The sequence below is a fragment of the Oncorhynchus nerka genome, linkage group LG7 (assembly GCF_034236695.1).
Source record: "Oncorhynchus nerka isolate Pitt River linkage group LG7, Oner_Uvic_2.0, whole genome shotgun sequence".
Taxonomy (NCBI): domain Eukaryota; kingdom Metazoa; phylum Chordata; class Actinopteri; order Salmoniformes; family Salmonidae; genus Oncorhynchus; species Oncorhynchus nerka.
In genome coordinates this window covers 54248818-54272818 of record NC_088402.1, presented here as the reverse complement: position 1 = coordinate 54272818, position 24001 = coordinate 54248818, and the positions used below count along the sequence as shown (strand labels likewise).

Genomic DNA, 24001 nt, shown 5'->3' with positions numbered 1-24001 from the left:
TGTACAGTATGTGACCAATAAAATTTGATTTAAACCTTCGCCCCAGTCTGAGGTCTTGAGTGCTCTAGAGCAGGTTTTCATCAAGGATCTCTCTGTACTTAGTTCCGTTCATCTTTCCCACGATCCTGACTAGTCTCCCACACCCTGCAGCTGAAAAACATCCCCACAGCATGATGCTGCCACCACCATGCTTCACCGTAGGGATGGTGCCAGTTTTCCTCCAGATGTGATGCTTGTCAATTAGGCCAAAGAGTTTAATCTTGGTTTCATTAGACCAGAGAATCTGGTTTCTCATGGTCTGAGTCCTTTCGGTGTCTTTTGGCAAACTCCAAGCGGGCATTTGCCTTTTACAGAGGAGTAGCTTCCATCTGGCCACTCTACCATAAAGGCCTGATTGGTGGAGTGCTGCAGAGATGGTTGTCCTTCTGCAAGGCTATCCCATCCCCACAGAGGAACTCTGGAGCTCTTTCAGAGTGATCATCAGGTTCTTGGTCACCTCCCCCTGACCAAGGCCCTTCTCCCTCGAGTGCTCAGTTGGGCCAGCTCTAGGAAGAGTCTTGTTGGTTTCAAATGTCTTCCATTTAAAAATGGTGGAGGCCACTGTGTTCTTGGGGACCTTCAATACTGCATAATTTTTTGGTACCCTTCCCCAGATCTGTGCCTTGACACAATCCTGTCTCGGAGCTCTACGGACAATTCCTTCAACCTCATGGCTTGGTTTTTGGTCAACAGTGGGACCTTATATAGACAGGTGGACTCCAATCAAGTGTAGAAACGGCTCTAGGATGATCAATGGAAACAGGATGCACCTGAGCTCTATTTCAAGTCTCATAACAAATAATTCTTATGTAAATAAGGTGTTTCTGTTTTTCAATTTTGAATACATCTGCAAAAATGTTAATAAATGTTTCATTATGGAGCATTGTGTGTAGATTGTTGAGGAACATCAATTTTAGAATAAGGCTGAAACGTAACAACATTTGGAAAAAGTGTTGAAAAACATCAAAAGTTTTTTTCATTCACATTTACAACAAAAACCAAGGTATGAATACCGCCACGTGCACGTTTCCTTTTCATCATCTATTTGATGACTATTTTTGGGATTCACACACTTCACCCTCCCTACACCTCTGACGAATATAACAGGTAACATGTTCAATCACCACGCACAGCAAAATCATTCTGGCTATGGATACGGAGAACATCAACACGTTAACATCAACACGCCAGAGGATATAGCCATTGGACTTGGGGCTCCGCTGGGAGTTTACCTCTCTTTGGTTTATTCTGCTTTGGTTTATTCCACTATTAACCATACTAAACACTGACATCTAAAATATTGTGTTATAGTTGCTACTGTTATGCGTAATATTATTAATAATAGGGGAGGGGGAAGTTAAAAAATGTACCCCAAAAGGGCCTTCAAAAGTTTCTTCGGGGATCCATTAAAATAGGTTCTTTGAAGAATCACTTCGAAGAATTTATAGCGGTTCCCCCAAAGTTTCAATCTGAAGAACCCGTAAAGGATACTCCGGGAACCCTTTCAGAGTGTAGGAGAGTGTAGGTAGAATCCTTTTAGTTCCAGGTAGAACCTTTTTGGGTTCCATGTAGAACACTTTCTATAGAGGGTTCTACCTGGAAATAAAAAGGGCTCTAACTGGAACCAAAAAGGGTACCCTTTTTTCCTGGAGTGTATGCATGCATCTGGTTAGAATTTACAGTTACCGTAACAAGAGTTACATGATTATTTCTGGGAATGCAAATAAGAGTGTGTGTAGTGTTGCATGAGTTTGTTGAGAGGTATGTATGTGAAACTGACTGTGTTGTCAGATGACTCTGAAGGCTATTTGTTAGTCAACTTCTCTATAATTAGATACATGCAGCTTCTCTTCTGTCATTAATTGTTGCCCTAGAAGACTAAAGACTAAATAAACCCTTGCTTATCAGAATAATGTCATACAGTGACAGACTGAATGCTTCAATCTAGTTGACATCGGTAAAGTTGAGTTCTCTCTTTCCTCTTTCTTCGCTGGTTTTTTTCGCACCGCAAAGACGTTTAGGCACCGCAGAGTAAATTCATTAACTCAAAAAAAATTAAAACAGGAAATATTTTCCGAGCAAAATGTTCAAATGATATCAGTTTGACTGGTTTTAAGTACACTTAAAGCCATTAAAACAACCCAACATGTTTCTGATAAGATTTCAGTTCGGCTTGGATGCATATTTTATGTGGTGGAAACACTATCAGCTTTTATATTGCTGATAAAAGATAGCACCTTTACAGACGATCCCTAACCAAGCATCCATTTTCTCGAGATTCTGAAAGAAATACATATTTTTTTCTCCACATCTGTTCCCGAGTCAAAATGTACATTTGGTGTATAATTTTACTTCAAGAAGCCCTTCATTCTGCAGGAGTTAAACATAACTTAGTCGGGCACTGCTATCATCCTGTTTTATCATTTAACTAAATCTTTCAGAAGTATTAGACTACTGTTCTGGCCATTCTATTTATTTTCCAATCTCAATTTCACAGCTTTTCTCTTATTGAATTAAACTCCAACATTGTCTTTTTTTTTGCCTCAGTGGATCCACGTTAAAAAAATTCTGCCCAAGTTCACAAAAGTATTTGACGCGCTACAGTCATTCCCTAAAGCTTAGGCTACGCACTAACGCCAGATAAAAATTATACATGTATGGATTTTTAATGCATTGTTTTCTCTTTATTCAACACGCCCGCCCGCCACCCCTTCATCCAAACAATATATCATGACCCTAAACCCACCCCGCCCAGCAGATATAACCACAGGGAGCGTGGGTTATGAGTCAACCCCCACATCACTAATGACCTCCAGTGGAAGTGATCATTCAGAGTACTAAAGGTCTATCAGGGGGGAGGTTAAAGGTGAAGGGTGTTGCGATGTTTGTTTAGCTAACTCTGGGAGGATACACACTAGGACCTGCTCCCTCCATTCTATCAGACACCCACTCTGTCCATCCCTATTTACCACAGGGAACGAGGCGGAACGACAGGATGAACACAATGACCAAACTCAGGCTGGGAAGGGATATAAGCTGGGCTGGAATAGCCTGCGACAACACATCTCTAATCAATCTGTCGCTGTCCCCTCTCCTCCCTGTTCTCCCTCATTCCTCTCCTCCTCCTCCGCCCCAACACTTCCCAGTGCATCCGTCAGCAGTCAAATTCCTCACACAAGCAATCCATCGCAGACGCTGTCACACACACACGCACGCACGCACGCACCCACACCCACGCACCCCCCCCACACACACACACACACACACACACACACACACACACACACACACACACACACACACACACACACACACACACACACACGCACACACACTCCCTGTCCCTTTAATCAGCCAGGGAATGCACGTTTCAGACGGTCGTCATCTCCATCCCAAACACACAGGCGCTCCTGCGGGCCATGTTTAATGAGCTTGGTCTCTGGTAGGGGTGTGTCGGGACTCCGGTAAACAAACTGGCGGTGAGGGACACAAAGGGCCCCTGTGTTTGGCCTCCCAATCCCCACTCATTGTCCCTTTCACATCTCACCGTCAAGGACCGCATGAAAAGCCCCAGCACCACTTCCCTTCTCTTACCTTCCCTGGGCCCCCACCCTGAGAGAAAAGCATGTATGTCTATATGTGAATACCCAGCTGCATAGCTGCCATGCTTTCTGCCCTGGGGAGCATGGACAGCACTTCAAACGCGGACAGGAACAAATAGACACTTAACGTAAATGGGTAAGTGTAAGTCCTTGTGTTGTACCATCACTCACCCCACGTACAGCACCTGCTTTTCTACTGGTGTCAATAGTATGATGAAGTTATTCCACAAGTCTTTCTCATTATTTCTTTCTCTCCTGCTCTCCAAAAGAACCAGCCCCCTTGTCCACCTACAGATGTAGGATGTCTTCATTTGATCACCCTGTTGCAGGAAATGCAACACTTGTAGTGTATTTGAGGTTTAAGAATGTTAGTAGCTTCCACTTAAAAATGTCAGACTTGATTTTCCTTCACAGAAAATGCATCGAGCCTTACAAAATGTCCATTAATTATAATAATTCACAATTCCTGTTGCTGCAGGATTATTTTCCTGCTGTAGACAACTGGCTCAAATTAAGACCCTACATCTGTACCATACCACCATATACAACAGAAGATTTTGCTGCCTGGATTTTATTATAACCTCTTGCTATTTATGTGTTCATATTAAGTAGCCTATAGTAATGATGTGTTTTGTTACTGCACTCCCCACCCCTCGGTCAATCCTCTCACCATGTCTCCGCAATTCAGGCTGGTCTTTGTAATGCTTCTTAGATTAATTTGCAAACAGAAAGCTTTATATGCATTTCTTTGCTGTTGCTGTGTAAGCTCTTAGTAGCAGAAACACAAACACCTATGTACATTATACACACACACAGCTAATGTAGGTCTAATACACGTAGGTAAACGGACCCCAATGTGATTACTGTCAATACATGTGCCTGTTCACTATTGTCTTTTCGAAGCCCTCCATCTCCATTGCTCTCAAGCAAATACCCACCTCCACCTCCACATACACACACACACACACACACACACACACACACACACACACACACACACACACACACACACACACACACAACTCAAAAGGGCCCTCCGTCCCTCCCTCTCAATATAGGGTTCACCTTCAGAGAGTCTGTTTCTGCTGGCTGCAGCTGGGTACACTAAGCCCTCTACTGCTGCTTCGGCTTACACTGAAATAAATGTGTGTTTCTCTCTGAGTGCGTGTGTGTGTGTGTGTGCTCGTGTACACTCAGTGTGTGTCTGACTGTGACAGAGAGAGGAAGAGGTAGAGCGATTGAAATGAAGGAGTGGGGGTGCTGCTTTATCAGGAGGAAAAGCCAAATTAAAAATGTGGCATGATCCCCCCTCCTGGGATGGGATCTATTAGCAGGCAAGAAGTCTGGGAGAGAGACTGGGAGTCTGGGAGGCTGGGAGAGAGGCTTGGATAAGGGCCCAAAAGCCATCTACTCACCAGCCACGGCCTGGGCACATTCATTACGCACCAGCATCACCCTATGCACACACACTAGGGTTTAATATTTTCCTGTTATTTTACAAATGTCCTATCCCGAGAATAAATCACTTTTCTCCTAGGTAACCCGGTATTTCCCGCCAAAACCGGAAGTGTCATTCAAAAGCATTATGAAGCATATAAATAGGCCTATGTCTGCATTTGATTAGAGCTTGGATTGAAAATTCAAACCCGATGCTACCTGAGCCTGATGAGCCATACATTAAATACATTTGATGAGCCCTACAGTAAAGAAATGTAATGAGCCCAAGCCCAAAATAGCCAAAATGATTGTGTCGTTATCCAATACATATATGATATAGAGTACTACACATTACACATGACAGAAAAACATACAATCCCAAAGATGTAGCTAGCTACAGTTGAAATCTGAATTTACATACACCTTAGCCAAATACATTTAAACTCAGTTTTTCACAATTCTTAACATTTAATTCTAATAACAATTCCCTGTCTTAGGTCAGTTAGGATCACCACTTTATTTTAAGAATGTGAAATGTCAGAATAATAGTAGAGAGAATGACTAATTTCAGCTTTTATTTCTTTCATCACATTCCCGGGGGGTCAGAAGTTTACATGCACTCAATTAGTATTTGGTAGCATTGCCTTTATATTGTTTAACTTGGGTCAAACGTGTCAGGTAGCCTTCCACAAGCTTCCCACATTAAGTTGGGTGAATTTTGGCCCATTTCTCCTGACAGAGCTGGTGTAACTGAGTCAGGTTTGTAAGGCCTCCTTGCTCGCACACGCTTTTCAGTTCTGCCCACACATTCTCTATAGGATTGAGGTCTGGGCTTTGGGATGGCCACTCCAATACCTTGACTTTGTTGTCCTTAATTTCTTTTGCCACAACTTTGGAAGTATGCTTGGGGTCAACCCGGTGCATCCCGGTTGGGATGGTGTTCCTCGGCTTGCAAGCTTCCCCCTTTTCCCTCCAAACATAATGATGGGCAATATGGACAAACAGTTCTATTTTTGTTTCATCAGACCAGAGGACATTTCTCCAAAAAGTACCATCTTTGTCCCCACCGTAGTCTGGCTTTTTTATGGCAGTTTTTGAAACAGTGGCTTCTTCCCTGCTGAGGGGCCTTTCAGGTTATGTCGATATAGGACTCGTTTTACTGTGGATATAGATAATTTTGCACCTGTTTCCTCCAGCATCTTCACAAGGTCCTTTGCTGTTGTTCGGTGATTGATTTGCACTTTTCGCACCAAAGTACGTTCATCTCTAGGAGACATCTCTAGGAGACGTCTCCTTCCTGAGTGGTATGACGGCTGCATCGTCCCATGGTGTTTATACTTACGTACTATTGTTTGTACAGATGAAGGTGGTACCTTCAGGCATATGGAAATTGCTCCCGAAGATGAACCAGACTTGTGGAGGTCTACAATTTATTTCCTGTGGTCTTGGCTGATTTCTTTAGATTTTCCCATGTTGTCAAGCAAAGAGGCAGTGAGTTTGAAGGTAGGCCTTGAAATACATCCACAGGTACACCTCCAATTGACTCAAATGATGTCAATTAGCCTATCAGAAGCTTCTAAAGCCATGACATCATTTTCTGGAATTTTCCAAGCTGTTTAAAGGCACAGTCAACTTAGTGTATGTAAACTACAGTGAATTATTAGTGAAATAAACAATTGTTGTAAGTCTATAAATAATTGTTGTAAAAATGACTTGTGTCATACACAAAGTAGATGTCCTAAATGACTTGCCAAAACTATAGTTTGTTAACAAGAAATTTGTAGAGTGGTTGAAAAACGAGTTTTAATGACTCCAACCTAAACTTCCGACTTCAACTGTATATGCTCTCTTTGGTAAATACTGTAAATATAACTAGCTCCAGTAGGCTAATATTTTTTTAGTGTGAACTGCATTACTGTGCTAACCATGATAAAGCAGGGAGAAAACATGCGATTTTGGTGCAGCACATGCAGACTACAAAGTTATAAGACAGTATAGGCCAGCGAATTAGATTTGAGTTTTAAAATAAAATAGGCCATATTTGTATAATTAGTAGGCTAATGCATATATAGGCTACCTTTCATAATATTTCCCCTAATATTATTAGCTGTCACGCCCGTTAATAAAATAACTGGACCAAGGTGCAGCGTCGTGAACGTACATTTTCTCTTTTATTCGAAATGACGCCGACAAAACAATAAACAATACAAAACAAACCGTGAAGCTTCAGGCTATGTGCCATCAAACAAAGTTATAACCTCTCACAAACACAGGTGGGAAAAAGGGTACCTAAGTATGGTTCCCAATCAGAGACAACGATAGACAGCTGTCCCTGATTGAGAACCATACCCGGCCAAAACATAGACTTAGAAAATCATAGAAACACAAAACATAGAATGCCCACCCCAACTCACACCCTGACCAAACCAAAATAGACATAAAAAGGATCTCTAAGGTCAGGGCTCAACAATAGCCCACCTCCTCGTTCTCTCTCTACTGTTGCTTCATTACTTCCTCGCTTTCAACAGTTAATTGAAATAGGATTTGTTGTCCTTATTTTCATCATTCTAATGACATCCTTGAATAATATTGGACTAGAATTAGATGCAGAAGGCTTTCACATCTCTTCACGAAGATTGAACAATTATGGGTCTGAATAAATAACTGCTATAGCCTACCGGGAGTTCGCTCTTCTTTCAAACTACCCCTGAGTTCTATTGGCTGCTGTATTTAACATTCAAAAAACAAGAGCAAACAAGAGCCCCTTTTCGAATAGTCTATTGGTATAAGAAATACAACAAAAAGAATGTCCAGCAAGCTATTCTAGCCTAGCTTTTCCTGCATGGGACTCCAAGAGCTAAGGACCGTTTTTTTTAAAAGGAGAAGAGGCCAGCGGAGCACAGCTGTGTGCGTATTGCACAAGAGACAGAGGCTATAAGTTAGAAGCTTATTATGCATAACCCATCATTCATTAGCTAAATAGAAGGCTAATACTGCATTACGTTTGTTAACTGGAAGAGGTTGTCTAAGACATCTATATATAGGGATATATATCAATCTAGAACAGGAATATCTATTTTCGATGCAATTTGAATGGAATTGATGGAGAGAGAAAGACTGTGAGAGAGTGCTCGTGCGCGCACTGATTTAAAGCTACGATATTCGAGTGATATGCTGTTTTAATACTCGGCAGCTGCAATTAAATTTTTAAAAAGCGTTATTAAATAAGGTGACCCCCGAAAGAGATGGGTAAATTAGACTCGCATTCTGTATATCTATTGCTGTAGCATTGACAATGCTGCAGCTAATGTAGGCCTACCAGTCACAAGAAAAAAAGTTACCATGATGAGATGACAGGTCTACATGCATTGTTACATACTGAGGGTTGTCTGTCCCCACCCTGAGAGTTGATGATTCATCATGAAGAGGCCTTAGAGAAGCCAGATTTAGACATCGAGTATAATTTAACAGTTCCATTTCACTCCATGCTGTTCATATGAAAAATGTATCATAATTGACGGGCTTCTGGCAGTTATTCATCGCGGGATAAGGAAGCGGTTTTGGGTGGTAAATCCCATTAAATCTCGGTAACCGGGTTCCCGCCATTTAACCCTAACACACACACATATAAATGCATTTCACACTTAAACGCACTCACACATACACACAAACACATGCGTGAGCGTGCACACACACGCACTCTGTACACACACACACACACACACACACACACACACACACACACACACACACACACACACACACACACACACACACACACACAGGCCTGTTTTGATAGCACAGACTAGAATATGTTCTGGAATTCATCCAATGGGATTGAGGAGTGCACCACCTCAGTCATCAGCTTCATCAATAAGTACATCGTTGATGTCGTCCCCACAGTGACCGTACGTACATATCCCAACCAGACCAACCAGACTAATTACCAGTATGTGTACTCAAAGCATGAGCGGACCAACTGGCAAGTGTCTTCACTGACATTTTCAACCTCTCCCTGACCGAGTCTGTAATACATGTTTCAAGCAGACCACCACTGTCCCTGTGCCCAAGAAAATTAAGGTAACCTGAATAAATAATTTCCGCCCCGTAGGACTCAAGTCAGTAGCCATGAAGTGCTTTGAAAGGCTGGTCATGGCTCACATCAACACCATCATGCCAGAAACCCTAGATCCAATCCAATTCGTATAATGCCCCAACAGATCCAAAGATGACGCAATCTCAATCGCATTCCACACTGCCCTTTCCCACCTGGACAAAAGTAACATCTATGTGAGAATGCTGTTCATTGACTACAACTCAGAGTTCAGCACCATAGTGCCCACGAAGCTCATTGCTAAGCTAAGGACTCTGACTAAACACCTTCCTCTGCAACTGGATCCTGGACTTCCTGACGGGCCGCCCCCAGGTGGTAACAACACGTCTGCCACGCTGATCCTCAACACTGGGGCCACTCAGGGGTGTGTACTTAGTCCCCTCCTGTACTCCCTGTTCACCCACGACTGCGTGACCTAACACTACTCCAACACCATCATTAAGTTTGCTGACTACACAACAGGGGTAGGCCTGATCACCGACAACGATGAGACAGCCTATAGGGAGGAGGTCAGAGACCTGGCAGTGTGTTGCCAGGACAACAACCTCTCCCTCAATGTGAGCAAGACAAAGGAGCTGATCGTGGACAACAAGAAAAGGTGAGCCGAACACCTTAACATCAACGTGGCTGTAGTGGAGCGGGTTGAGAGTTTCAAGTTCCTTGGTGTCCACTTCACCAACAAACGACCATGGTCAAAACACACCAAGACAGTGGTTAAGAGTGCACTACAACACTTTTCCTCTCTCAGGACACTGAAAAGATTTGGCATGGGTCCCCAGATCCTCAAAAAGTTCTACAGCTGCACCATCGAGAGCATCCTGACCGGTTGCATCACCGCCTGGTATGGCAACTGCTCAGCATCTAACCGTAAGGCTCTACAGAGGGTAGTGCATAAGACCCTGTACATCACTGGGGCCATGCTTCCTGCCATCCAGGACCTATATACTAGGCGGTGTCAGAGGAAAGCCCCAAAAAATTGTCAGAGACATTGTCATAGACTGTCATAGAAGTCATAGACTGTTTTCTCTGCTACCGCATGGCAAGCGGTACCAGAGCGCCAGCTCTAGAACCAAAAGGCTCCTTAACAGCTTCTACCCCCAAGCCATAAGACTGCTGAACAATTCAAATCAAATGGCCACCGGACTATTTACATTGACACCCCCCCCCCCTTCTATTTGTTTTGTACACTGCTGCTACTCGTTTATCTGTGCATAGTCACTTCACCCCTACGTCCATGTACAAATTACCTCGACTAACCTGTACCCTCGCACATTGACTCGGTACCGGTAGCCCCTGTGTATAGCCTCGTTATTGTTATTTGATGGCAGGAGAGAGGAATAGGGTTGAGAGAGAGGCAGGAGGAGTAAGAGAGAGAGGCAGGGCGGGAGGACATGGGCTCTGATCCAGAGCATCTGGGGAACAACGGTGAGTGAGAACACAGGTGGCTAGAGGAAAGAGGAGTAAAGAGGAAGGAGCACATTAATGGAAGAGATCTGCTCTGCTTGTCACTACTTCCATATTCATATCTTCTATTCCCCCTTCTACACCCTGCTGTGTTTTCTTCTCATATTCACAGCTCTTCTCTCCCTCCCTCCACTCTTTCCTTCTTTATCCTCCTCTGTTGTTCCTACATCACCCTCCCCTCAGCTCTCCCCTTTCCCCTCCTCCTCTCCCTCTCATGGCCTTTGTTCTGTTATGATGGCTAGGTGCAGCTGAGGGCTCTTGTATCAACCCGACACCAAACCTATGCCTCTGACTTCCCTTGAATCTTGCCTCTGAATACCAACAGCTGTAACTTTGACTGGCACTGCCACAACAGGATGGAAAAGGAGAAGAGAGAGGACTGGGTGGAATATCAGGCCTGAATGGGGAAGCTGAATGGGCTTATCCTAGAGAGGTGTGTGTATAGTGAGTGGAAAATATTGAACTGCATAGTGTGAGGCTCACTGAATGAAATACCAGACATGCCGCAAGAGCATGCATGTGTGTGTGTGTGTGTGTGTGTGTGTGTGTGTGTGTGTGTGTGTGTGTGTGTGTGTGTGTGTGTGTGTGTGTGTGTGTGTGTGTGTGTGTGTGTGTGTGTGTGTGTGTCAGCCTACATTCATTTCCTACCTACGTGTACTAAGAGGTTTACTGTGAGTTGTCGCACACCAAACTATAAAAAAATTATGCAGTTGCACGCTTATACACTCCTTCAGCTCTGTGGTACGCCTGTGTGTGTGTGTGTGTGTGTGTGTGTGTGTGTGTGTGTGTGTGTGTGTGTGTACGTGTGCGTATGCGTGTGTATGTGTATGCATGTGTGTGTGTGTGTGTGTGTGTGTGTGTGTGTGTGTGTGTGTGTGTGTGTGTGTGTGTGTGTGTGTGTGTGTGTGTGTGTGTGTGTGTGTGTGTGTGTGTGTGTGTGTGTGTGTGTGTGTGTGTGTGTATTCGTGTGTGTGTAAGCATGAGTGTGTATTAGTATGTGTATGTTCTCAGTATATGTGTGTATGCCTTTCGGCTGGTGGTACCAGTGTGGCAGGCGATGAGTGACGGGTAAGGCACATGCACATGCTCAGCAGCATAACAGCAGGCGTGGCTGTTTCGTTATCAGGCAGGCACCCAGCAGAGCAGCCAAAATCCCCTCTCTAAGCCCCCGAGGTGGGCGAGATCTCCCTCTCCCACAGCCGTGGGGGGCTAACTAGGGGGGGAGACTCGTTACTTTCTCACCTCCTACTGTAAAGCCATCTACATCTCCTCTCCTTCACCTCTGCCTTTTTCCACGTGGTAGAGGGGGTGGATGCTCTCCTGCAGCCTGAACCACACACACAAAGACACACACAAACACACACACACTGCCGCATAAGGATACATGCACACATGATGCTGTCACATACAGGATGCATGCACACATGATGCTGCCACATACTGTGCATGCACACATGATGCTGCCACATACTGTGCATGCACACATGATGCTGCCACATACTGTGCATGCACACATGATGCTGCCACATACTGTGCATGCACACATGATGCTGCCACATACAGGATGCATGCACACATGATGCTGCCACATACTGTGCATGCACACATGATGCTGCCACATACTGTGCATGCACACATGACGCTGCCACATACTGTGCATGCACACATGATGCTGCCACATACTGTGCAAGCACACACAAATGCCAGGGCCCAAACCCACTGTAATCACACAGCACAATTACAGGCAGGTCCTTTACTTCATTTTATTCATTAGGATCCCTATTATCCGACACCAATGGCGACAGCTAGTCTTACTGGGGTCCGACACATAACGAGAAAGACATTACAGACAAAATACTTTACAATTTACATGAATTTAAAATCATTAAGCATGTAGTGTGCTTGTGTGTGCATCTATCACTTACACAATTACACATACACACAACAAGTAGGTCACATGGGGGAGAGGCGTTGTGCCGTGAGGTGTTGCTTTATTTGTTTTTTTTAAACCAGGTTTGCTTTTCACTTGCACTATATTAGATGTCAGGGAGTTTCATGCACTCATGGTTCTGTATAATACTGCATGTTTCCTTGAATTTGTTCTGGACCCGGGGACTGTGAAAAGACCCCTGGTGGCATGTCTGGTGGGGTAAGTGTGTGTGTCAGTGCTGTGTGTAAGTTGACTATGCAAACAGTGTGACATTTCCAACACATTATTTTGTCTTATAAAAACAAGAAGTGGCACAGTCGCAAAACACCCGTCTCAACGTCAACAGTGAGGAGGCGACTCGGGGATGCTGGCCTTCTAGGCAGAGTTACAAAGAAAATGCCATATCTCAGACTGGCCAATAAAAATAAAAGATTGAGATGGGTAAAAGACTCTGGACAGAGGAACTCTGCCTAGAAGGCCAGCATCCCGGAGTCGCCACTTCACTGTTGAGGTTGAGACTGGTGTTTTGTGGGTACTATTTAATGAAGCTGCCAGTTGAGGACTTGTGAGGCGTCTGTTTCTCTATCTAGACACTCTAATGTACTTGTCCTCTTGCTCAGTTCTACACCGGGGCCTCCCACTCCTCTTTCTATTCTGGTTAGAGACAGTTTGCTCAGTTCTGTGAAGGGAGTAGTACACAGCGTGGTGCGAGATCTTCAGTTTCTTGGCAATTTCTTGCATGGAATAGCCTTCATTTCTCAGAACAAGAATAGACTGACGAGTTTCAGAAGAAAGTTATTTGTTTCTGGCCATTTTGAACCTGTAATCGAACCCACAAATGCTGATGCTCCAGATACTCATCTAGTCAAAAGAAGGACAGTTCTATTGCTTCTTTAATCAGGACAACATAATTGCAAAAGGGTTTTCTGATCAATTAGCCTTTTAAAATGATAAACTGAGATTAGCTAACACAACGTGCCATTGGAACACAGGAGTGATGATTGCCACAAGCCCGGGACAATCCACGGTCCCAGCCACATCGCCCTCAAAAAAACCCTGCTCGCTTGTTATGCAGGTAGCTAGCAGATATGCTAGCTGCTACGCCAAGCAGCTCCTCAGACTCGGCCTTGGTAAGCAGGATTACTGGACAGATAGTAGTGGTCCCAGCAACTGATGCCAACTGTGTCGCTGGATCCAAACTCAAAAGGTAGCTAGCTAGTAACCAAACGTTTTCAATAGACTTTCAAAACAACAAACTTTCCAAAACAGCAAACCAAGCTCTCCCTTGATACGCTTTCCGCGTTCAACAGGAAGTGATGTGTTGTGGCGGGCTGCTCCGATGCGGTGACAGACAGCTCTGCACGTTAAGGCAGACGATAGAAGAAGCAGAGGTGAAGAAAGGAGGGGAAAGAGGCATGAGTGTCCAAGACAAGAATGTAATGTGACTCCAGCCTGCTAAAGAGCGCCTCATCCACCCGCCCCTACACTCCAGACTGTTTAGTCCATGTTAGAATCTCTTGACTCCCTGTTGCACTGAGTCCACAGAAGTCCACACCGGCCGCTATGGCTGATATACATATTAGAGAGAGAGAGGAAGATCAGGTGGCATTCCTCATTATGTAGCACATTGCTAAAACACTGTTCTGGGCTGTTTTTACCCTAAAGCTTCTGATTCTGAACTCAGATTGGCCCTTCTGGCCTCTGCCCCCCCCCATACCCCCCCTCCAGGCTACTGTGAATCAAATCAAATGTATTTATATAGCCCTTCGTACATCAGCTGATATCTCAAAGTGCTGTACAGCCTAAAACCCCAAGCGGCAAGCAATGCAGGTGTAGAAGCACGTTGTCTAGGAAAAACTCCCTAGAAAGGCCAAAACCTAGGAAGAAACCAGGAGAGGAACCAGGCTATGAGGGGTGGCCACTCCTCTTCTGGCTGTGCCGGGTGGAGATTATAACAGAACATGGCAAGATGTTCAAATGTTAATAGATGACCAGCAGGGACAAATAATAATAATCACAGTAGTTGTCGAGGGTGCAGCAAGTCAGCACCTCAGGAGTAAATGTCAGTTGGCTTTTCATTGCCGATCATTAAAAGTACTCTACCACTCCTGCTGTCTCTAGAGAGTTGAAAACAGCAGGTCTGGGACAGGAAGCACGTCCGGTGAACAGGTCAGGATTCCATAGCCGCAGGCAGAACAGTTGAAACTGGAGAATCCCACATGGTTGCACTGTGGTGATGATCTCATATAACTAGAGGACTAGGACATTTTCCTGGTTAGGTCACATGGTCAGGGAAAACTGATCCCACTGTACCTATGAGACTGTGTTTATTACACAGTGATAAACACACAGTGCAAGGGTAAATCAAATGATGAGCAGGTGATTGTAACCAGGGTAAAACAAAGGATGAGCAGGTAATTATAACCAGGGTAAAACAAAGGATGAGCAGGTAATTATAACCAGGGTAAATCAAATGATGAGCAGGTGATTATAACCACGGTAAATCAAATGGTGAGCAGGTGATTATAACCAGGGTAAAACAAATGATGAGCAGGTGATTATGACCAGGGTAAATCAAATGATGAGCATGTGATTATAACCAGGGTAAAACAAATGATGAGCAGGTGATTATAACCAGGGTAAATCAAATGGTGTGCAGGTAATTATAACCAGGGTAAAACAAAGGATGAGCAGGTGATTGTAACCAGGGTAAAACAAAGGATGAGCAGGTAATTATAACCAGGGTAAATCAAATGATGAGCAGGTGATTATAACCACGGTAAATCAAATGGTGAGCAGGTGATTATAACCAGGGTAAATCAAATGGTGAGCAGGTGATTATAACCAGGGTAAAACAAATGATGAGCAGGTGATTATAACCAGGGTGGAACAAATGATGAGCAGGTGATTATAACCAGGGTAGAACAAAGGATGAGCAGGTGATTATAACCAGGGTAAAACAAAGGATGAGCAGGTAATTAGAACCAAGGTAAATCAAATGATGAGCAGGTGATTATAGTCAGGGTAAAACAAAGGATGAGCAGGTAATTAGAACCAGGGTAAATCAAATGATGAGCAGGTGATTATAGTCAGGGTAAATCAAATGATGAGCAGGTGATTATAACCAGGGTAAATCAAATGATGAGCAGGTGATTGTAACCAGGGTAAAACAAATGATGAGCAGGTGATTATAACCAGGGTAAAACAAATGATGAGCAGGTGATTATAACCAGGGTAAATCAAATGATGAGCAGGTGATTATAACCAGGGTAAAACAAATGATGAGCAGTTGATTATAACCAGGGTAAAAAAAAATGATGAGCAGGTGATTGTAACCAGGGTAAAACAAATGGTGAGCAGGTGATTATGACCAGGGTAGAACAAATGATGAGCAGGTGATTATAACCAGGGTAGAACAAATGATGAGCAGGTGATTATAGTCAGGGTAAATCAAATGATGAGCAGGTGATTATGACCAGGGTAGAACAAAGGATGAGCAGGTAATTAGAACCAGGGTAAATCAAATGATGAGCAGGTGATTATAGTCAGGGTAAATCAAATGATGAGCAGGTGATTATAACCAGGGTAAATCAAATGATGAGCAGGTGATTGTAACCAGGGTAGAACAAATGATGAGCAGGTGATTATAACCAGGGTAGAACAAATGATGAGCAGGTGATTATAACCAGGGTAAATCAAATGATGAGCAGGTGATTATGACCAGGGTAGAACAAATGATGAGCAGGTGATTATGACCAGGGTAGAACAAATGATGAGCAGGTGATTATAACCAGGGTAGAACAAATTATGAATCTTATGTAAATGGTAATCTAATTTCGCTCTGCAGTCAACCGAGACAGTAAATCTACAGGAGACAGCACCTTCAGATGGCTTAATACTACTGAGAGAGCATCAAACACACACACACACACACACACACACACACACACACACACACACACACACACACACACACACACACACACACACACACACACACACACACACACACACACACACACATTTGAAATACTTTAATTTTTAATTCACCAATCAAATTGACATTAAAAAAGTATCCAAACATTTCAAAGGTCCCTGTATGCATGGCACTCAACGGTACAGAAATCACCTCCTTCTCCAAATAGCTAGGTTGCCCACGACAGCTGAAACAGAGTAGTACCTAGCAAACTGCTTTGCCCTAGTTTTTGGCAAGCCTCCAATTTGGAGGCAACTCACTGTAAGCTTGTGTACGTGGCCGAGACAAATATCAGCGTCACCAGCTTGCACCTACACCCGAGGCTGTCCAAGCTTGCCACGAGGAGCATGCATACACATGCACGTGTGCGCAGACACAGAGTTACATGCACTGTACACACACACACACACACACACGCGCGCGCGAATGAGTACCTTACTCTCATCAGGAGTGAATATCATATCAAATGCCTGTATTGTTATATATATTCGACTGGATTGAAAAAAAGCTGATAACGTTTGAATGATTACAGCATTTCGCTTTTTATATGAATGAGAGAACAACTTTAGTCCCCTCCTGCAATAGCAAAAAAAGTCTATGTATCAAGAGAGCAGCAGCACTCGTACATATTTCAAGCAAAGAAAACTGACATTGCTACCGTATATCTTTCTTCCTCTCCATCTGTTCCTCTCAGTCTGTCTCTCTTTTTCTCTGTCCCCCTCCTTTCCTCCTTCTCTCTCTCTCTCTCTCTCTCTCTCTCTCTCTCTCTCTCTGTGATGTGCAGGGCTGTAGCCATGGTCTGACTTTTAGTGAATTGAGGGTGTGGGGTGTGTTTTGCAGTTTTCAAAGCTAATTTCCTGCAATTCTCCACGTTTCGCCATTATTTATGCCATACTAACACGATATCTGACTGAGAGTGACTGTCACGTCCTGACCTTAGAGAGCCTTTTATTCTCTCATTTGGTTAGGTCGGGGTGTGACTAGGGTGTGTACTCTAGTTGTTGTATTTCTATGTTAGCCTGGTATGGTTCCCAATCAGAGGCAGCTGTCTATCATATTTAGGCAGCCTTTTCCCACTGGGTGTTTGTGGGATCTTGTGATTGGTTGGTTGCCTGTGTGCACGCCATAGCTTCACGTTTCGTATGCTGTTTATTGTTTTCATACGTTTCACAAATCAAATATGTGGGACCCAGATCACGCTGCACGTTGGTTCGAGTATATTTCCAACATCGACCGTGACAGAAGATCCCACCACTCACGGACCAAGCAGCGTGCACAGGAGGAGAGGGTATCCTGGGCCTGGGAGGATATCCAGGAGGTCAGGACATCCTGGACTTTTATTTATTTTTAATTTCACCTTTATTTAACCAGGTAGGCTAGTTGAGAACAAGTTCTCATTTACAACTGCGACCTGGCCAAGATAAAGCATAGCAGTGTGAACAGACAGCAACAGAGTTACACATGGAGTAAACAATAAACAAGTCAATAACACAGTAGAAAATAAAAAATAAAAAAAGTCTATATACATTGTGTGCAAAAGGCATGAGGAGGTAGGCGAATAATTACAATTTAGCAGATTAACACTGGAGTGATAAATGATCAGATGGTCATGTGCAGGTAGAGATACTGGTGTGCAAAAGAGCAGAAAAATAAATAAATAAAAACAGTATGGGTATGAGGTAGGTAAATTGGGTGGGCTATTTACCGATAGACTATGTACAGCTGCAGCGATCGGTTAGCTGCTCAGATAGCAGATGTTTAAAGTTGGTGAGATAAAACTTCAATGATTTTTGCAATTCGTTCCAGTCACAGGCAGCAGAGAACTGGAAGGAAAGGCGGCCAAATCAGGTGTTGGCTTTAGGAATGATCAGTGAGATACACCTGCTGGAGCGCGTGCTACCGGTGGGTGTTGCCATTGTGACCAGTGAACTGAGATAAGGCGGAGCTTTACCTAGCATGGACTTGTAGATGACCTGGAGCCAGTGGGTCTGGCGACGAATATGTAGCGAGGGCCAGCCGACTAGAGGATACAGGTCGCAGTGGTGGGTGGTATAAGGTGCTTTAGTAACAAAGCGGATGGCACCGTGATAAACTGCATCCAGTTTGCTGAGTAGACTATTGGAAGCCATTTTGTAGATGACATCGCCGAAGTCGAGGATCGGTAGGATAGTCAGTTTTACTAGGGTAAGTTTGGCGGCGTGAGTGAAGGAGGCTTTGTTGCGAAATAGAAAGCCGATTCTAGATTTGATTTTGGATTGGAGATGTTTGATATTAGTCTGGAAGGAGAGTTTACAGTCTAGCCAGACACCTAGGTACTTATAGATGTCCACATATTCTAGGTCGGAACCATCCAGGGTGGTGATGCTAGTCGGGCGTGCGGATGTAGGCAGCGAATGGTTGAAAAGCATGCATTTGGTTTTACTAGCATTTAAGAGCAGTTGGAGGCCACAGAAGTATTGTATGGCATTGAAGCCCGTTTGGAGGTTAGATAGCACAGTGTCCAAGGAAGGGCCAGAAGTATACAGAATGGTGTCGTCTGCGTAGAGGTGGATCAGGGAATTGCCCGCAGCAAGAGCAACATCATTGATATATACAGAGAAAATTGTCGGCCCGAGAATTTAACCCTTGTGGCACCCCCATAGAGACTGCCAGAGGCCGGACAACATGCCCTCCGATTTGACACACTGAACTCTGTCTGCAAAGTAGTTGGAGAACCAGGCAAGGCAGTCATTAGAAAAACCGAGGCTACTGAGTCTGCCGATAAGAATATGGTGATTGACAGAGTCGAAAGCCTTGGCCAGGTCGATGAAGACGGCTGCACAGTACTGTCTTTTATCGATGGCGGTTATGATATCGTTTAGTACCTTTAGCGTGGCTGAGGTGCACCCGTGACCGTCTCGGAAACCAGATTGAACAGCTGAGAAGGTACGGTGGGATTCGAGATGGTCAGTGACCTGTTTGTTGACTTGGCTTTCGAAGACCTTAGATAGGCAGGGCAGGATGGATATAGGTCTGTAACAGTTTGTGTCCAGGGTGTCTCCCCCTTTGAAGAGGGGGATGACTGCGGCAGCTTTCCAGTCCTTGGGGATCTCAGACGATATGAAAGAGAGATTGAACAGGCTGGTAATAGGGGTTGCGACAATGGCGGCGGATAGTTTCAGAAATAGAGGGTCCAGATTGTCAAGCCCAGCTGATTTGTACGGGTCCAGGTTTTGCGGCTCTTTCAGAACATCTGCTATCTGGATTTGGGTAAAGGAGAAGATGGGGAGGCTTGGGCGAGTAGCTGCGGGGGGGGTGGGGGGGCGGGGGGTGGAGCTGTTGGCCGAGGTTGGAGTAGCCAGGAGGAAGGCATGGCCAGCCGTTGAGAAATGCTTGTTGAAGTTTTCGATTATCGTGGATTTATCGGTGGTGACCGTGTTACCTAGCCTCAGTACAGTGGGCAGCTGGGAGGAGGTGCTCTTGTTCTCCATGGACTTTACAGTGTCCCAGAACGTTTGGGAGTTAGAGATACAGGATGCAAATTTCTGCTTGAAACAGCTGGCCTTTGCTTGGGAAGAGATGATGGCAGGAGACGAAAGCCTTCCATGGAAGCAGACGCAAGCAGTGAAGGAAGGACAGCGACGACGCCGGGGTTCGCGGCCACAGAGTAAGCCCAAAATGTTGTTTTTTGGGGGGGGTGCACACGGGGTGGAGGAATGAGGAATGAGCCAGAGACCGTCAGGGAGTCGAAGGAGGAACTCGACGAAAGATTCCGGAGAGAGGTGTTGGCGATGAGAGTACTGCAGAGCGTACTCCAGTTTGGTGTCATCTGCACCAGTTTCGCGCATCTGGCCTCCAGGGCGCCTCCCCAGTCCGGTACGTCCTGTGTCTCCTCCACACACTCACCCTGAAGTGTGTGTCACCGTTCCGGTACAATTTGTGCCGGTTCTACGCACCAGGTCTCCAGTGCGCCTCCACAGCACGGTACGTCCTGTGCCAGCTCCCTGCACTTGCCGTGCGAAGTGTGTCATTGATCCGGTACAATTTGTGCCGGTTCTAAGCACCAGGTCTCCAGTGTACCTCCACAGCCCAGTACATCCTGTGCTAGCTCCCATGCACTCACCTTACGGAGTGTGTCACCAGTCCGGTGCAACCTGTACCGGCCCCACGCCTCAGGCGTCCAGTGCGCCTCCCCAGTCCAGTACGTCCTGTGCCTGCTCCCTGCACTCGCCCTGAAGTGCGTGTCACCAGTCCGGTGCAACCTGTGCTGTTCCCACGCATCAGGCCTCCAGTGCGCCTGCCCAGTCCAAGCACGGTGTCCAGTCCCGCTCCAAGGCCAGAGCCTCCTGCGAAGGTTCCCAGTCCAGAGCCTCCTGCGAAGGTTCCCAGTCCAGAGCCTCCAGTGAGGGTTCCTATTCCAGAGCCTCCTGTGAGGGTTCCTAGTCCAGAGCCTCCTGTGAGGGTTCCCAGTCCAGAGCCTCCAGCGAGGGTTCCCAGTTCGGAGCCTCCTGCGAGGGTTCCCAGTCCTGAGCCTCCTGCGAGGGTTCCCAGTCCAGAGCCTCCTGTGAGGGTTCCTAGGCCAGAGCCTCCTGCGAAGGTTCCCAGTCCAGAGCCTCCAGCGAGGGTTCCCAGTTCGGAGCCTCCTGCGAGGGTTCCCAGTCCAGAGCCTCCTGCGAGGGTTCCCAGTCCAGAGCCTCCAGCGAGGGTTCCCAGTCCGGAGCCTCCAATGATGATCCACGGTCCGGTTCCTCCGCACCTTTGGGGGCCCTGACCTTAAAGGCTCTCTAAGGCCCTGACCTTAGAGAGCCTTTTATTCTCTAATTTGGTTAGGTCTGGGTGTGACTAGGGTGGGTACTCTAGTTTTTGTATTTCTATGTTGGCCTGGTATGGTTCCCAATCAGAGGCAGCTGTCTATCGTTGTCTCTGATTGGGGATCATATTTAGGCAGTCTTTTCCCACTGGGTGTTTGTGGGATCTTGTGATTGGTTGGTTGCCTATGTGCACGCCATAGCTTCACTGTTTATTGTTTTTGTACATTTCACAAATAAAATATTTGGAACCCAGATCACGCTGCACGTTGGTCTATTTCCAACAACGATCGTGACAGTGGCTAACAAAATCGGTTGGTAATTTGGCCATGTTTACGAGAAGTTTAGATTTCTGGCTAGACTAACTAGACTAATTAACCAATCTAAAATGTTTTAACTAACATGGGCTAATTGAGTGACTGTCAAGAGGAAAACTGCTGATTCACAACCAAGTTTTAATATTGCCCCTTATGTATTTACACACACACACACACACACGCACGCACGCACGCACGCAAGCACGCACACACACACACACACACACACACACACGCACACGCGCACGCACGCACGCACGCACACACACACACACACACAAAAGGAATGCAATTTCTTTTAAACAATTACACAGGTCCGGACCTCCAAAGTGATGGCCCGCACTCACACAGCACCTCAAGGACAGACAAAAACAGAGACAGAGAGAGAGAGAGAGAGAGAGAGAGAGAGAGAGAGAGAGAGAGAGAGAGAGAGACTGACACAAACCACATAGATCTACAGTAGATACCTCCAAAGAGACACAAGTACAGAATCTACCGTTTCAAGTGCTCCAGAATCTTCAGTCAAATATTCAGGGGGAGATGTGGCCTTTGAGTAGCAAGGACACTGGGTTTAAAGGGCGAAGGTCCCTGTGGGATTATCGGAGATCACAGATAAAGCAGATCTGTTTCAGATATTAGCTGCCTGAATGTACTCTGCGCTACTTTAGAGAGGCAGAGAAAGAGAGGAATAAGCTCCCTTGTTCAATCCAGCCCTTTACAAAACGTGCAGAAAGGAGAGAAAAGCCCGAGCTAAATGAGATTAAAGTGACAGCGTGTGGAGGGATGGGTAGGGACGGAGGAACGAGGGGAGGGAGGGATAGGGGGAAGGAGAAGTGGGGTGTACTGGATTTCAGGTGTCGAGAGATTATTCTCTTTTTTGTTCCGCTGGTCACTCTCATAAGAAATAACCTGAACAGGCAACTGGAAATCTGTACTAAATGTGTTTACTTTTACTGGGACGGACTTGATCTTTGTGCAAAAAGCACCACTTGGCTATGAGCAGGGCAGCCATACGTCTATAAATCACCCACCAGTACACTGACCCGTCCACTCACACAAACACACACACACACTCAGCTTCCAACAACTGTTCAGATAACAGACACTTTAAATTGCACAGATAACTATGATAAACAACCCCCCCCCCTCCCACAGGGAATGAAAGGAAGGGAATGTCTTACCTTTGTACTGTCTTGCTATCTGTGTGTTCCTGGCAATGTGGCGCTCCTAGGTCCGTGATTCTCTGTCCGTGACAGGTGCCATGGTGTAGCAGTAGAGTCCAGAGTAAAGAAATGTAGAAAGAATCTCGCTCTCTCTCTCTCTCTCTCACACACTCTCTCTCTCTCTTGATCTCTCAGAGTTATTCCCGCTGTGAACGATCCAAATCACCACAGAGACTGTGCATGAGTGTGTATGTGTGTGTAAGTGTGTGTGTGTGTGTGTGTGTGTGTGTGTTGCTCCAAAGGTTTCGAATTCCAGAGTCCTGAGCTAGTGTGTGTCCCCTCTCTTTTTTCTCTCTTCTCCTTTATTTTTTCTTTCTCTCTCTCTCTGTTCGGGGCTGGCTTCTCAGGACTGTAGGGGAGGCGAAGACCAGTCAGGGGGTGGGACAGCGCATAGAGGCTCTCTCAGACAATCTTTCGCTCTCTCTCCCTCTCTTTCAGCCTTTTGGATCTTTCTTTGACTGATACTCTTTCACTCTCCCACTGCTCAACGTCTCTCTCTCTCTCTCTCTCTCTCTCTCTCTCTCTCTCTCTCTCTCTCTCTCTCTCTCTCTCTCTCTCTCTCTCTCTCTCTCTCTCTCTCTCTCTCTCTCATGGTCCAGGGGTAAAGTGCTCCCCCCTCCTTCTCGCTCTCCTTCCCTCTTTCTTCCTCTATTTCTGTCATTTCCTCCCTCTTTCACCCTCCCTAGGTCCCACATGTTAATTTGCTACATGTGGCTCTTTGATCTCTCTGTTTCTGCTCAGTGGTGTGAGTGACTGAATGCTGTGATCTCTGTGTGGCTCTATGTGCATTGTAGTTCCAGGGTGGAAATGGCAAATGTGGCATTTGGAGTTGTTGGACTGAGACTGAGGGTAAGAGTTAGGGGAAGTTAAGTGACTGGCACTGGGTTGGAGTCCAGGTCTGGGTCTCTGTGTCTCACTATAAGTATTTCAAGAGGTAAACCATTAACCTTGTTGTTCACAGTCAACTTGGAGCCACAGCGACACATTAACTACACACACACACAGACACACACACACATTCACTCACAGTATTCTATACTCTCATTTACCGTATCTCTCCTCAGACATAGGGGCGCGGCACAGTATCAGTAGCTAGCCAATCTGACACATAT

At 45.4% G+C, this 24001-nt stretch overlaps 1 protein-coding gene across 2 annotated transcripts in view; it reads right to left on the bottom strand.

Moving 5' to 3' along the window:
- LOC115131958 (semaphorin-3B-like) overlaps positions 1-23413 on the bottom strand; it is a 75351-nt gene extending 51938 nt beyond the window's left edge. Inside the window, exons 1-2 of one of the 2 annotated variants that reach the window (XM_029664080.2) lie at positions 22848-23413; positions 11899-11983 (exon numbers count right to left, since the gene is read on the bottom strand). The gene's annotated coding sequence lies outside the window, so the exon portion shown is untranslated. The remainder of the gene's footprint in view (positions 1-11898; positions 11984-22847) is intronic. The other variant, XM_029664079.2, reaches the window with a different exon arrangement.
- Positions 23414-24001: the final 588 nt, after the last annotated feature.